Raw genomic sequence first — 14,646 nt, 5'->3', positions numbered from 1 at the left:
AATTGCTATCCTTGGGATTATGTTTGCCCCCAAATAGCACAGCAAAAAGGGCAAAAATATCAAACAAAGCAAAAAATCATACTCTGTCATTCCCATCCCAATACACTGAGTAAACAAAATGAGGAAATATTCGCTATGAAAACCACAACCCCGTTGTCACCGAATGGTGAATAAAAAGTCATGGATATGAACATTTCATCCGTGATTATCCACTTCCCATGAGGCACTTCGGTTTTTAAACCCACTTTGTGAATATTATAATATAAAAACAAGGTCACTTTGCAGACGACTTTGGTAGCTATAGCCCATTCGCTGGACTATATTTTCCAATGTTGAATGCATTTTGTAATTTTTGGAAAGATCTTGTTTGTTGTATTTGACATACTTTCCTAGCAATACCCTCTTTTAAAATACAGGGTATGCCAACAAAAATCCCAGAGGAATATTATTTTCTGAAATAGTGTCAATATGAGATGTATAGCTTTCTTCCCTCTATAAGTACTTTCCGTCTCCTCTCCCTTATAACAGGGAGTCACACTTGGTCTTTGCTAGTTTATAGTATGTACCCAAGTAAGTCATTACCGCTTGATAAAGGCAATGTGGGGCATCAATACATGTTTGGCAATGAATTATATAAACAAGGAAAAGTAATCTCAACATACCCCAGAAAAGCAAAAATATATTGATTTCTTCTGATGACTATTATGCCTGCCTTGTTGATACTGTTATCTAAGCACTAATTCTCACACTTGCATTCTTCCTCTGTGTTAGCTAGATTTGTGATTTATCTGCTGTCAGGAAGTTTCATGGATTTATTTTCTGAAATGTTCTTTGACTCAATAAATGTTGTTTAAATATGGGCAAAATAATGTTTATATATTTTCCTGAAGGTTCACAAACTACATATTAGCTGTTCCGGGATGTCAAAAACAAGAAGAAAAACACTTCCCAGTGCACCCTAGCTTTGTAAACACTTTTTACTCTAAATATTACACAACACAACAAAACTCACAGCAAAATAAGATTATGAATATTGCATCTATCCTAGAATCATAAATGTCATGCATCCTGAATTGACAGTTGAAGGAACCTCATGAGTGTTTGTCCCATCAGGAAAAAATTCTGTATTAGACGAGTCTCCGCTAGTTACAGATCCACCAAAATGTCTTGTCATGGATGTTCCTTGAATCATTTATCTAAGACTTCCTGGATAAATTGCATTTCAGAAAAAGAGAAGAAATATGATATGCCACCTAGGATTGTTGACCAACATTATTTGAATAAAAAATAATAAACTGCAGCTGTTCATTATTTCCATCATCCCACGGAGCGGGCTTATGACCCCAAAACATCAGTTTGATACAAATTTAGACTGAAGACCGCTTAGGGATAAACAAAAAATGACTACACATCTAAACCTCTGGATGTCGTCTTGGACCCAATCACATTAACTTTCCTGGGAGGACATGAATGGAGTCTCAGGCTATCCTCTGCTTTTTTAAGGGAGGCCATGGGTGATGTACTTCAAGAATTCAGTCAAATGAACCGCTATGAGCCTGGGGGAGGTGAGTCTCTATCACTCCGTGCTGGGAGCTTTTCTCTTTATGTTAAAGAGGAATACAAGGCCAAATCAAGCCTTCTGCTCCTACTAAGGCTCACCAGAATGTACTTGTAAGGGGAATGGGCAATGCATGTTCCCCACAATTTAGCGGAAATTATTATCAGGCTACTAACCTACTAGAACAGTAGATTTAGAGGCATGAGAAAAGAGCGGTGAATGGAGGAAGGTTGTGATGAGGTAGAATAAATGCCCAATGTTGCTACCTGCCCGAATCTGGGGGGAAACCGAAAACGAAATCTTTCCACATGGCAGTTGCCAGTTATGACTTTACTGTGTGTTCTTTCCTGATAGTGGCATCCATGACCAGGACCACCAAGGCACTAAGATCACTTCCGGATAGTGGCATGTAATGAATTGAATTGAATTAAATACAGATTTCTAAAGTGCAGCAGTGGCCTCGCTGAGGTATCCCAGTGCTAGACACAGTTGGGCATATACAAATAGTAGATAATTCATACTAATGTGCATTATTTTAAGCTTACGACAAAAGCGAAGGTGATTGGAAGTGTCCTTCGAGGTGAAGAGGATTCCATATTTTTGCAGTTTGGTTGGAATAAGGAATTACAATCTAGTCTAATCCTGTGGACCCTAGATAGGATTAGAAAAATGTACTCATGCTCTTCTCTGTAGCTTATGTGGTGCTTATTGATAGAAGTAACTTGAGACAACCTGAAACGGCTGTATGATACACAGAGGAGTAAAATAATAGTCTTCTTGCGAATTTGTAGCCAGTGTAATGTCCTTAAATTACCTTACATCTGTTCACCTTTGGAAAGACTAATTAGTTTGGGAAAATGAGCCCCTGCATACAAGATATACTTGCCAGCTGCAGGGAAAGTACTAGTTATTGAGAAAAAACTTAGGCAAGTGAAAATGTACATTCATGTGCAGGCATAGTATATACATGGCAATCAATGAACTTCCAACATATCAAATCAAAAGAGCATGCAAACATATCAAATCAAAAGAGCACGCATGACTACTTATGTTGTTGATATGAAATTATTTTTTATTATTGTAAATTATCACATAAAGAGGATAATAGTTTTCTACATGCAAAACACAATCCTTTTCTACAATGTCCTCCTATATTGCAATAAATACAAAGAATAATGCACATTCAGTTATACATTTATAGACATTTTTTCCCTTCTTTTTTCTGTATATTTAGATGTGTATTCCATTAACTAATCAAACCAAGGCATAATAATAAGGAAGTTCACAGTGTGAATGGCTAAGATGGTAACAAAGGCTGGCGGTAGGTAGACGCACATTTCGGAAGGGAATGCCTTCTTCAGGGAGCCGTGACATCCTTCACTAACTTATGAGTGCATGGAATGATATCCAAGGTGTGGGATGTATCTGTTATTTTGTCGTATCCTATTAAACTTCATATGTGTGGCTCTAGAACCCACAGGAAAGGAATTTGTAGTGGTAGCAAAGCGCAATGATTGCTCTTAGTTCTTGAATGATGTCCATGACAGAATTCACTGATGTATCCAAGTCTGCATGGTCTCTGCTGTTGTGTCAAGACAGCGAGGGGGAGGGGGGCCACAATTCATGCTAACAATTTATTGTGCTGCTCTCGGTCCATTTGCATGATAGACTCAGAGGAGTAAAAAAATAGTCGTCTTTCGAGTTTTAAGCCAGTGTAATGTCCTTAAATTACCTTAGATCTGTTCACTTTTGGGAAGTCTCATGATAAGTCATGCCACTGAATTGACTAATAGAATACTTCGTAACAACCAAGTAAGTGGCATTTCCATAGTCAAGGCTAGCAGAAATTAAAGCCTGGACTATAGTTTTGCAGCACTGAAAAAGGGACAGGATGAAGCACTTTCCGGAGAATTTCTAGGGTCCAAAATCAGTGGAGAAGCTAAACTTCGGAAAGCCCACCAAATCCACTGCGGATTCTGTAGCTAACATAGGCAAGGAGAGTGATCCATAAAGCTGCCATATTATGTTAACTGGTCCATCTTCCCTCTTTCTCTTCTGTAATGACATACTGCTCCCCCCTGCATTCCTTTTTCTGGCTTCTCACGTTGGTTGTGGCCGAGGGACCGCTCACACTTGGAAAGAGAAACTACCACACATGGAACCTGGAGAGTTTAAACACAGTGCCACCCACACTGTGGTAGCTATGGGCAAGTGGGTAAGTGGAAATGGGCAATATAGAGAAATGGAGAAGGCTAAAATTAATTAGAGCCTTTTTGTTTGGGGTACAGCCACACTCGCAGCCCATTCATGGTATTTGGAGGAGGACGCTCGTATGGTACACCCCCGTGAGGGCAAACCAGCTGCATTGGAAGTCTGACAGAGGGGAGATTACAGCTTTTGCAAAGCCAGGGATAGAAATATGAGAAACAAGTGAATATCTGTGATTGTTAAAGGAAATCGGGCACATTAAATGCCTGCAAGGGAACCAGCTACAGTTAAAAAAACTGCTAGTATTTGAGGATAGAGCTTGGCACATGAATATTTGGAGGGAGTTCATCATAAATGGGGTTTAAGGGAGACTCAAAATGCTGGGGGGGATTTATTACGATCACCCAGACAGGAAATGAGTAGCAAAGACCCAATCACGTGGAATTCTGGGTAAGATGACAGCAATTTAAAAGGCTTGGTGCAGCCAGACACTCAAAGCAGGAGGTTGATAATGTAGGTGGGGGATGACAGTACGGTTGTTTGGGAAGGCTAGACAGAGGTAACTGATCTATCTGAAAGGAACAGGTTAGTATTAGATTCCTTACCTTAGAATATCCCCTGGCGTCAGACTGGATCCAGAAATGTTTGCGTAGCAGTACCCTTGCGCGTCGGTAGGCGTCCGCGGCTCCGCGTCCGTTGTTGGCGCTGTGATGACGTCATCGGAGTACTTAGACGCCGCCTCGGCGCACTGATGTCAGTTCTTCTTTTTTCTGCGCCAGCAGCACAGATCCGGAAAAAGTGGTACCCATAGTCAATTTTTGACTAACTTTTTCGATCCTTTTTGATAATTTTTCGAAATCTTCTCGACTCCGAACGGTGCCGGTAGGGATGCCTGGATTTAAACCCTATGAGGACTGCGACCGACTGATGTCGGTTATTGACCCACACCGCCGGTGCCTTCACTGTCTCGGTTTCGACCACGACGACAAGGCCTGCCCCGACTGCCGAGCCCTGACGTCGAAAAAGCTAGGTGGGAGCGGTCCCGCAAGCGGCTCGAGCTCCGGCAGTCGGCCCCGCGCCGCGAGAGGTCCAGGTCCGGACAGAGGTCCAGGGACCGGTGACGGGGTCGGAGCCATCATTGGTCTTCGGGCTCGAAGTCGTCAGGTAAGCACAAGAAGTCGAAGAGACGTCATCGCTCTTCCGACTCTTGGGCCGCTACACCCACTCTCTGTGGGACACGGTCGCGTACGTGCTGCCAGAATGCCCTGCGGAGGCCAGGGCTAAACTCACCAAAGCCCTTGCGGAGTGTGGAGATGCAGCACGTTTTTCCATCCGGTGTGGGCTGGATACCACCGACTCACTGGGCAGAGCGATGGCAACGACGGTGGCGATTCGTCGCCACGCCTGGTTGAGGTACGCCAACTTTTTGGCCGATGTCCAGAATACACTCATGGACATGCCGTTTGATGGCCGTCGCCTTTTTGGCGACAAGGCAGACCATGCGCTTGAGCGCTTTAAGGACTCCAGGGCTACGGCCAAGTCCTTGGGCCTCTCGGCCCCGCGCCAGCAAACGGGTGCCTTTCGCTCCTTTCGTGGCCAAGGAAGGGGCGCCCCCACACGGGCTGCCAGCCACACACTGCAGAGTAATTTCCGTGGAGACCGCCGTGGTGGCGGTCGGGGACAACAGCGAGGTCAGTCCACACGTTCCCCCGCAGCATCTGCCTCTAAATCCTCCTAGTCTGTACTTTCAGGCCCACGTGACGCAAGTGGGGGGCAGGGTTCGCCATTACCACTTCCACTGGCGCACTGTCACTTCGGACAGGTGGGTTCCCGCAAATCGTCCGAAGGGGCTACTCCCTCCCCTTCGAGGCGACCCCTCCAGCCATGCCACCGCAATACCACCGCGAGTCGGGGGATCACTTGCGACTTCCGCAAGAGGAAGTTACAGCCCTCTTGGCCAAGGGGGCCATCAACCGTGTTCCTGGGCCAGAAGTAGGGTGTGGTTGCTACTCTCACTACTTTCTGGTACCCAAGAAGGGCAAAGGGGGCCTACGCCCTATCTTGGATCTACGGAACGTCAACGGCTTCCTCCGGAAGGAGAAGTTCAAAATGCTGACACTAGCTCAGGTCTTAGCTGCCCTGGACCCGGGAGACTGGCTGGTAGCGTTGGACTTGCAGGACGCTTATTTCCTAATTCCCGTCATGCCGGCCCACCGGCTCTACCTGCAGTTCACGGTAGGCCACGAGCACTTTCAGTTTACCGTGCTCCCCTTCGGCCTTACCAGCGCCCCACGGGTGTTCACGAAGGTGATGGCGGTGGTCGCAGCTCATCTGCGCAGGTTAGGGGTTTCAGTCTTCCCCTACCTCGACGACTGGTTGTTGAAGTCGGGCTCGCCCCAGACAGTCGTCAGCCACCTCCAGACAACGGCAGACCTCCTGCACCAGCTGGGGTTCTCCATCAATGTGCCGAAGTCACACCTGTGCCCCTCCCAGAAGCTCCTCTTCCTCGGAGAGGTTCTCGACTCGGCGCAGTTTCGGGTTTATCCTCCCGAACAGCAGGTTCGAGATATTCAGGCTCTGATTCCGATCTTTCAGCCTTTCTCCCGAGTCTCGGTCAGGTTGACGCTGAGGCTTCTGAGGCTGAAGGCCTCCTGCATCCTTCTGGTGCATCACGCCCGATGGCGGATACGGGCTCCGCAGTGGGACCTGAAGTTTCAGTGGGCCCAGCATCAGGGCAACCTGTCCGACTATGTCCTAATCTAAGAGGGCACTCCGAGACAGCTGCAGTGGTGGCTCACGGACCGCGATTGGGTCAGCGGCAGATCCCTCTCCCTTCCCCAACCGGAGCACGTAGTTCTGACGGACGCGTCCCTCCAGGGCTGGGGAGGCCACACAGAAGAGGCCTATGGTCTCCGGCGGAATCCCAGCTCCATAGCAACCTCTTGGAGCTGCGGGCGATTCGTCTAGCACTGAAGGCATTCCTCCCCTCTGTCCGGGGGAGTGTAGTGCAGGTGTTCACGGACAACACCACCGCCATGTGGTACTGCAACAAACAGGGCGGGGTGGGGTCGTGGAACCTCTGCCAGGAAGCTCTGCGCCTCTGGCAATGGCTGGAACATCAGGACGTGACCCTGGTGGTTCAACACCTGGCAGGTTCTCTGAACGCCAGGGCGGACGAACTCAGCCGTCGGTGCATGATGGATCACGAATGGCGTCTGAACTCGGACGTGGCGCAAGGCCTCTTTCAGCAGTGGGGAGAGCCTTGGTTAGATCTATTCGCCACCGAAGAGAACGCGCAATGTCATCAGTTCTGCGCGTTGGAATTTCCAAGGCGGCACTAGCTCGGAGACGCTTTTCGTCGCGTGAGGAGTTGCGGTCTGTTGTACGCCACTTCTGCCCAGAGTGCTGAAGAAGATCAAGCGCGACCGGGCCCAAGTCATCCTTGTGGCTCCGGACTGGGCACAAAGATACTGGTATCCCGAGCTACTCAGTATGTCAGTCGATCCCCCGATTCGTCTGCCTCTTCAGGAGGACCTTCTGTCGCAGCAGCAGGGGGCGGTCCTCCACCCGAACCTGTCCAGTCTCCACCTCCATGCTTGGAGATTGAGCGGCGACAGTTGAGGCCATTTTACTTGCCTCCTGAAGTCTTTAATGTAATTCTGGGAGCCAGGCGTCGCTCCACAAAGTCGGTATACGCTTGCAGGTGGAACAGATTTGTGGCATGGTGCACAGCAAAGGCTGTGGATCCTCTCTCTGCCCCTCTTTCTGAGGTTTTCTCTTCCTTCTTTCTCTTGCCCAGCAGGGCTCTGCTCTGGGCGCTATCAAGGGCTACCTTTCTGCCCTTTCTAAGGCTGCCTGATCAACTATCTTTGTTCAAGTCCCCTATTTTAACTCATTTTCTGAAAGGCATCACACACATGTTTTCCCCTGTTCCGTTTGTGATGCCTCAGTGGGACTTGAATCTTGTTCTTACCTATCTGATGTGCGCTCCCTTTGAGCCACTTCACAACTGTCCTCTCCGCCTTCTTACTCTGAAGACTGCCTTCCTGGTTGCTATCACCTCTGCCAGGAGAGTGAGTGAGCTCCAGGCTCTTTCTTCCAAACATCCTTTCCTTTCTGTCCATCCGGACAAGGTTGTGTTGCGGACTAGACCCTCTTTCCTGCCCAAGGTTGTCACGGCCTTCCACATCGGGCAGTCTATCACCTTGCCCACCTTCTTTCCGCCTCCACATCTCTCAAAGGAGGAAGAGCAGCTCCACCGTCTGGACCCAAAACGCGCACTTTTGTTCTATCTAGATCGCACACGCCAGTTCCGGGTGGATGACCAACTCTTTGTTGGTTGCATGGGCTGTAAGAAGGGACGGGCGGTGCACAAGCGGACCATCTCTCGGTGGGTCGTCTTGTGTATCAAGGCTTGTTACTCCTTGGCGAAGGAGCCTCCTCTTGGGCTGAGGACCCATTGCACTCTGGCCACGGCGGCTACCACTGCCCTGGGCCGGGGAGTCCCTTTGCAGGACATGTCAGGCAGCTACGTGGGCCTCGCTGCACACGTTTGCAAGACACTACTGCCTGGTCAGCCAAGTCCGGAGGGATGGCTTCTTTGGCCGTTCCGTCCTCCAAGACTTTATGGAGTGATTATTGGTTCGCAGACCCACCACCGGGGTTGGTATTGCTGGGGTATCTATTCTAAGGTAAGGAATCTAATACTAACCTGTTTCTTTCAGATGAACAAGTGGCTTACCTTCGGTAACGATATATCTGTAAGAAACAGTAGTTAGTATTAAATTCCTTACCGCCCCACCCATCCTCCCCGTTCTGCGAACCGATATCTAGGGTTAAGGTCATTCCCTTTCAGGGCCCTAGTTTCAATGGCACGAGTGTTGGTTTTTAACATGGCTCTACGTTTCTGGCGCGGAAAAGCTGTGTATAAGAACTGACGTCAGCGCGCGGAGGCGGCGTCTAAGTACTCCGACAACGTCATCACGGCGCCCACGACGCGGACTACGGACGCGGAGACTCGGACAACGCCTACCGACGCGCAAGGGTACTGCTACGCAAAAATTTCCGGATTCAGTCTGACGCCTGGGGATATTCTAAGGTAAGGAATCTAATACTAACTACTGTTTCTTACAGATATATCGTTACCGAAGGTAAGTAACTTGTTCGTTAAGGAGTCTGAAGAGGGGAATCCAACAGCCAAGGCAGGTGGCATGAGGTCAGCCCTGGGTGGAACCAGTTGCACCCATCCTTTTAGATGTATGGGGGTCAACTGCATAGTTAAGTCCTGGAGTGAGTGGGAGGAAGTAAAAGAAATTGTCATTATTTCAGAGGCATATTATTCAGATATCTTTATTCCCAGATGAAGTACAGAGGCATTTGTTTGATGAGAAGGTATTCCAGATCAAGGGGTGAAAAAGCTGGATTGAAATGCGTTTGCAGCATGTGTTATAAATGACATGCTGTGCATTCTTATTGCCATATAGTTTCAGGTTTGTAATATTACGGATGGTTGTTTTTCATCAAAGCTCTGCTATCAGTTTTCAGTGTGATGCACAAATTGACTCATGAACACATCTTTGAAGGCCATAGTGCACCAAGGCACAGATTATATTGGTTTCTTTCACCATTGGCCTGTTTTCAAGTAGCCAGTAGAGGACAGCTCACCAAGGAATATTTCCACAGCAGAGGATTCCTCACTGCAAATCATGACAATCTCCTAATTCTTCTAAAGCAGTCCTGGTTTTCCATTACAGTGTAGTTAGTCTACCATTTATTACACCACTGGTGAATGGTTGTGTTACAGTGAAAAGCTTCACGTTCCTAAAAATGCCTCTCTTTGCTACCTTCAGATAAACCTAAGTAGCAGACTCTGCGAAGGTCGCCTAATAAAAATTAGGCATTACTACAGAGCCAAAATGTAAAAGGAGTATTTTTCTCGAATTCCCGCTAAATGAGTCATTCTCAAATAACCTGCCTTCTCGCCCTTAGATGATACGTTGATGCTAGAATCAGTATAAAGACTCCTAATATGGGGAAGTCATGGGGGTCAATAAACCATCTGGCATCAATGATGGCACATTGCAGAGTGAGGACGATCCCCTGCATGTGAAAAGGGCTGAGACTCCCGAGAGCATTACTTTCCAAAATCCCCTCACAAACTTATACAACTGAGGGGACAGATGCCTCACCTACAGAGGGTAGGATACACTCCACTTGGTTGAACAAGGACAATGGGGACCAATCTTAGGAAGGTCGGCCACAACAGTAGTCTTGACTCCAAGAAAAGGGATGTCCTCAAACAGTGAACACCATCCCTGAGAAATATCCACTCCAAAAAGATCATTAAGATTGAGACAATTCACCCTCACAAGCACACTTCAGGTGCTAAAGAAAATACTTCGACCCTGAAAGGAAGACTCAGGTCTCGAAGACACAATTCCTGAAAAGATTTGATACTAAACCAGAACAATGTCAAACACACGAGGATACACACATACTGCAGATCCTCAGTTAGATATCATACAGCTCTAGATACGCAATTATCCAAGCACAGGACACAATAAGGCAGACTTTTAAGTATCCCATCCCTCCAGAGCTCATAGCCCTGGTCATACCGAAGGGTATATCCACCAGATGGAGAAAGCTCTTATTACGCAACAATTCACGGAGCATCATTACACCATTAAGTCTTGATGCAGGTTGAAGAGGAGGAAAACTGTCCCTTAAGGAAAGAAACACCTTTTTCTTCCTATGGTGAAAATTGTGCTTATAAAGACTCAAAGTTAAAGACGCAGTTGACACCAGAGTTGCCAACACTAATATAAGCATGATGCAAGTTCCCTTGTGTTACTGAGCAGTTATAACTCATTGGTCTGAAATGGAAGAGCTATTTAAAAATCTACTGAAACCACAACTTAAATGAGCCCAGGTGATTGTGCGGGACGACCAGACAAGTTTCAGTATGCACTGTGCATTAGATGCAGCAAACATGGCTTGTAGGCCAGAAAGACTATCCTATTATTTCAGAGCGTGTTTGCTTATATCAGGGTTCTGTTAAAACCACATCTCATAGTCTGCCTTTTGAGAGGAACATCTATTTGTACCCAAAATAGACAAAACTGCAGAAAAAAACAATGGCACTGATGATAAAAATCTCAGGGGGCAGTTCATCAGTATTGCCCTTTCTGTCTCAGCCCAAACATGCAAGCAAGTTCAAGCCGTAAGCAACCTTTCCAAGGACACCAGTCATAACCGACAATTCCTCAGCAGCAGTTGAGCTCACCTCAGAAGTACAACCGTGGTATTTTTTGTGGCAGAGCATGATCATGAGCCAGAGGCCCTCCAGGAAGACGGGCATGGGCAAACAATCAGTGACCCAGCACATGTTCTCTTTGATCACACAACACCTTTCAAGGAAGACTGATGTAAGTACTTAAACAATGAACTCAGGTAATCTTTATAAAATAGGATGTAGTCAATATCCAGGAGGGGATCTACATGGAATTTCGCACAATCCCAACAAACCGTCCCCCATAGTGGTACAAAACAAAGGCCATCTACCACTGTTCTTAGAAGAAGCTACGCTCCCACCGAAAGGTAGGATAGAAATAGCACCACCTGCAGAAAGGCAATAGGAAGGAACCTGTGTGATTTCTTATTCATGCATGTTTGAACACTACAAACAATTGTAGATTTTAGACTTTTCACTTTCTATGAGTGGTTTGAGAGTGGGACTCTTTTTGAGAACTGCAGTTTGAAGAGCCTGGTGACGGTCTGTTTGGATGGAGAAAAGGTCCCTGGCATGGCTCTGGAGAGCATGCTCCTCTGCCTCAGGTTCAAAGATTTTTGACCTCCGTCACAGCACATATAGTCATCTTGTGAACACACCAACAATATGTTTTTTATTATTAAAACATGTATAGAGCGCACGTACACCTGGCGATTTCATGGCGCTGTGAAGTACTGAACCCAAAAGGGGAGGAGGATAGGGGAGGAGGGGGAGAAAAGGACAATTATAATGAGAAGGCTTGTGAGAAAAGGAAGGTTTTGAGCGCCTTACGGAAGTGCGAATATTGAGTGGAAGATCTAAGGTGGGCGGGGAGAGAGTTCCAGAAGGCAGGGGCAAGTGTGAAAAATTTTGTGCCCCCCTCCTACTTTTTACGCCTAAAGCGGGGAACTGTCAGCAATTGTTGGGAGGATGAACGTAGTTCCCTGACGGGGGTGTAGGCTTTGATTTCCGAGGAGATTAAGGCAGGGGCTGCGCCGGCCCGGGCCTAAAAGGTGATACATCCCATCTTGAACTGAGCTCGTTCTCCAATAGGGAGCCAGTGCAAGGACTTCAAGAGCGGAGTGACATGGTGGAATTTGGCCAGGTTGTAAACCAGGCGGGCAGCCTGGTTTTGGACAAGCTGAAATCGCTGCATACTGTAGGCGGGCATGCCGCAGTATAGAGCTTTTCCATAGTCTAGGCGGGAGATTACCATCGCCAGGACAATGAGTTTTAGCGCGGAGAAAGAAAAGAAACGGGAGACTATACGGATGGTACGGAGTGAAAGAAAGGAGGAGGACACCACAGAACTGACCTGGGAGTGCAGAGTGAGTTGGTCATTTAGTTTAATCCCCAGAGTATTCACAGAGGAAGGAGAAGGGGGGAGGGCCTAGGGAGGGGGGCCAGAAGAGAGGGGTCCAGGGACTGGAGCAACCACCTGTCAGAACCAGCTCCGTTTTGTCTGGGTTTAACTTCAGGTGGTTGTAATTCATCCAGTCCCGGATAAAGATCATAACAGACTGGAACTTTGCCATGGACTCGGGGGAAGGGGACAAAGTAAAAATAAGCTGAAGGTCATCCGCGTAGTTGTAGACGGAGACCTCCATTTGCTGGAGAGCAAAAATGAGAGGGGCAATGTACAAATTAAATAAAAGAGGGGAAATGGAGGAAACCTCGGGGACCCCGCATTGCACTTTTCGGAAGTCCGCTGAGAAGTCGCCCAGGCGTACTGCCTGGGTGCGGTCCCTCAGGAAGGAGGACAGCCAGACCAGGGCTGAGCCTCCGACCCCCGCCGCTCTGACACAAGAGAGTAAGATGGAATAATCAACCGTGTCAAAAGCGGCGGAGAGGTCGAGGAGGACCAGGGCCTGGGGGTGGTTAGTGTCCATGCCCTCTCTGAGGTTGTCAAGGACCGATAGCACTACGGACTCCGTGGAGTGTGCGGGGCGGATTCCAGCCTGACTGCGGGCTAACACCCCGTTTTCCTCCACAAAGGTACTGAGCGCTCTGGTGACATGGCGCTCCAGTACCTTCCCCAGAAAGGGCAAAAGTGAGATGGGGCGGTAGTTGACAAGAGCGGAGGGGTCAGCGCCCGGTTTTTTGAGGATAGGAACAATGGTGGCCGATTTTAGAGGTTGAATAACAATGCCCTGGGACAGTGTGCACCAGAGACCTTTCCTGTGACCTAGATTGAAACCCAGAGCAGGCCTCCCTGGTCTGGAGAGGTACACCAGGTGTACCATCCTTGCCAAGTTTTACTGCTGTCAGATAGACCTCCAAGCTGTAGAGAACTGACAGTAGTGGTAGCAATGGAATGATAGTGGTAAGTCATGCCTTTTTACCTGTCTTTGCAGGGAAAATCACTTACTGAATTTGTTTGTCAGTACCCACAATCGGGTCTTTCACCCATCTGTGTATGTGGGACATGGATGTTGTGTTGTATGTGTATTTCTGATGTGTGTAGAGGGTGTTGGTGGAGCATATGTGCCACATGTACAGAGAGGACCTTGCCTGGCAATTCCAGCTGGACTTGTTCCCATTGGCGCAAGTTGAAGACTGATTTGCATGTGGCTGGGTCCGTACTGAGGTGGCATGGTGTGTAAAACAACATTGGGCCGGGATATGGCTGAGTGATTACCAGTGGCTGAGATTCAAACATTCTATCCATCACTTTTTTGTATACTTTAGATAAACAGAAAGCACCAGGGTGCTAAAAAAATCTGCACTGCAACCTGTTTTGTTGGCCTCCCCAAAGATGCAGGGTGAACCAGGACCCACTGGGAAGAACCGATGAAACTGTTTAAGATTTTTTGTAGTAAGGGTGCCATTAGAATTAGATGGTATTCCACAGTAGCAGCCTAGGATGCATCCCAAATGTTTGCCAAAAAAATAGTGCACTTTAAAAATGGTGTCTACGTTAAAGTCGAGTGGAAACTTTCGGGGTGATAATATTGTGAGGTTCATTATTACATAAATTTCAAAAATTTAGAATTTAAAATGGTATGTTTTATCCCTTTTTGTTTGTGCTTTTTTCCATGTTCTGCAGGGGAGCCCTTTAACCGCTTGTTTTCTGCAGCTCTCCTTTTAGTTGCATGCTCCCATTCTGACCCACATTTAATTTTCTTTCTTGGCCCTGCTCCTTTAATGTAGAAGGTCATACTCATCTTTCACGAGGGGAAACCCCGCCACCTGCCCGTGTCTTCACCTGCCCATCGTTCACTACATCTACCATGGCACCCACCCATTTTCTCCTTTTGCAGGTGGACCTGCCCGCCATATCTCGCTGACATCCAAACCCACCTAGAACATCCCTTACATGTCTTTTACAGTCCCTGCTCATAAAACAATCACTATTAACTTGCGGGGGACACTAACCCCTTTGTTGTGCTAGCCGCTGAGCTTGTCTTCAGCACTGCTCTTGTGACACCCGCAAAACACCATGGCTGGAAGGCATGCAGCAAGCTGTTATATAAGACACCTCCCATTCTTCATGTATGTTGCTGCTGCCATCTTTACAATGTATTATTAGCATTGTAATGCATAATATTCTTCTATATTTCTGTACCCATAATTTTTTTAAGTGGACAGGTAATTCCTAGTAAACCCTGAGTAT

The 14,646-nt window shown here is 47.3% G+C and overlaps 1 protein-coding gene across 9 annotated transcripts in view; it reads left to right on the top strand.

Annotated features, from left to right (window-relative positions):
• Window positions 1-14,646, top strand: part of LIMS1 (LIM zinc finger domain containing 1) — a 407,029-nt gene that overhangs the window by 343,232 nt on the left and 49,151 nt on the right. The window lies entirely within an intron of this gene.

Source organism: Lissotriton vulgaris, chromosome 8 (assembly GCF_964263255.1).
Source record: "Lissotriton vulgaris chromosome 8, aLisVul1.2, whole genome shotgun sequence".
In the NCBI taxonomy this organism is placed as follows: Eukaryota; Metazoa; Chordata; class Amphibia; order Caudata; family Salamandridae; genus Lissotriton; species Lissotriton vulgaris.
Note: the sequence above shows the minus strand (reverse complement) of the source record. Positions and strands in the feature narration are given on the sequence as shown.